A 2,267-nucleotide genomic window follows, 5' to 3' on the forward strand; every position below is an offset into this window, starting at 1 on the left:
TGTAGATAAGCCCCGTTAAGCTGTTTATGTTTCCTAATTTACATCCAGTGTACTGTTGTATCTTTTGTGAGGCAGGCGGCTCCTCGTGAACGAGGCTTCCTTTGTCTCCTTTTTTTTCCTGACTCTAGCCGACAAGTATCCATAAGAGCGACCAGCCCTGAATGCTTAAACATATCAATCCTCTCCTAAATTTCTCTCTTTTTGTCGTTGGGCAAGGAGCACTCCATTCAGCACTTTCCAAAGGGGACCAAAAGCCACCGGGCTACCAAGAAGACGGATTCAGTTCAGTCCCGTTTTCAAGACCCGGTTCAGTGTTTGGGGACGGCTTGGTCCAAAAATAAGAAAGCTCATCTTCTGCCTTGAACACTTTGACGGAAAAGAAACATCAGCTTTGCCACCTGAGTAAGAACACACATGGACTACCTTTCAGCTTGTTGCCTGTATCTGCACTCTCGAAGAATTAACTTTTGCTGTTCTATGATAGTGGTATCATGCACCTCAATGTGCTTTGCCCTACAGTAGTCTTAAGCTTAATTTAGTTCTAGCACTGTTAGCAACTTAGCATTGCAGCAATCAGTACGTCATGATCCTGGTATTACCGAACATCGACTAACAGCAGAGATAAGATACTACAAGTAACCAGACGGACACAGCTGACAAGAGCACGAACAGAATGGTGTACAGATTTGCTTTGCTGATGAGTTTTATTTGACAGAAAGGTTAAAAAAAAATGTGTTCGATAGTTTTAGTAGGGTGTGGGGAGTTGCTGGAAGTTGCAAAAGGAAGATAGTGGTGACGCGAAACAACATCGTGCACATGATGGAAAATCAATATAAACTACATTATTGGCTGCAACCTACTTACCTACATCACGCAAAAAAAGTACGTGTACAGCAGAGGTATAAAAAAAACTGCATCAATGGCATATGGGAAAACATGAAAACTACAGCAATGGCACCAAAATAAACTAGAAATGAAACTACAGCCAATTATGGTTATGATTCAGCAAAATGCATGCCCTGAACTGGTTGAACTACATCTATATTTTCAGTCAAAAACAAAATCTATGCTATCCCACTTATTGTCAGGAATACAACCAGACAACCTCATGAAAAGCTCATCTAAGTATGCGTGAAGAAAATGATTAAACTTAAATACTACATCCAGCACAGAAAGCAAATTACACTGAAAGTTGCATCCATGCTTGGCAAAAAATACAGTGGAAAGAAAACCCATGTAGGGTCGTGTATGCATTTACCTGACACAGAAAAACCAGACGAGATAACAAGTCGAAAACCTCTGAAACAATAACTGGTGAGAGCTCTCCTGAGAACACAGCCTCATCACCCCCTATGGACAAAAAATTTGAATTGATAGCATCATCAGTGATGGAAATAAACTGATACTAAAAGTATGCCACTAAATAGCGTTGACCTGTATCACACTAACTCTAAAGTACACTATGATAGGACTACAAGTAAATCTGTAAGAGTAATAAACTGTGTTCAACTAGCACTAAGCATTAGGGTTAAAACACCTATACTAACAATTTTAGAGACCGATCAACCAGGCAAAAACTAGCAGCCTAACAACAAGGAAGGAGGTAAGCAGCAAAGAAATAATGAACATTTAATCAATAAATAAAACTTTGCAGGTAATTGCCAAATTTCCACTCTTTTCCTCTTAAAAACTCCTCGCAACTACATCATAGCACAATTTGCTGCCAAATTTGCTATTCACTCCGCCATCCAAATCCTACACTTGTATTTCTCGCGGAGTATGTCATAACTCACAGCTACCTCAACGAATAGAAGTAGCCAAATTTACCATCTTATAATGTACGGATGGGCTTAGGAATTTCCTCGAACACATTGGCTCCTACTCAGTTGGAAACCGCCAGATCAGACAGGAAAGCTAGCAGTAAGCTTCGAACATCGAATAGACAAGAGGATGTGGCGCGACCAACCTTGGGGAGTGGTGCGGTTGACGACCACCTCCGGGGCCCGGTTGCACGACCACCTCTTCACCACTGCGCGGCCCCATATGTGATGCTGCTCCGATGCTGCTAATTCGCCCACTGCAGGCGTACGAGGAGCAGCGCAGGGTGGAGAAGGTGACGACCTCGTTGACGGGACCTTGAGGGACTGGACGGATCAAGGATGGCAACGACAGCGGCGGGCGAGTGGAAGCGGTGCGGTCCTTGGAGATGACGAAAATGGAGGCAGGCGAGTGGCAAGGCAACGGCGGCACGGGAGATGGAGGAAGTG

The sequence above is a fragment of the Triticum aestivum genome, chromosome 3B (genome assembly GCF_018294505.1).
Source record: "Triticum aestivum cultivar Chinese Spring chromosome 3B, IWGSC CS RefSeq v2.1, whole genome shotgun sequence".
NCBI lineage: Eukaryota > Viridiplantae > Streptophyta > Magnoliopsida > Poales > Poaceae > Triticum > Triticum aestivum.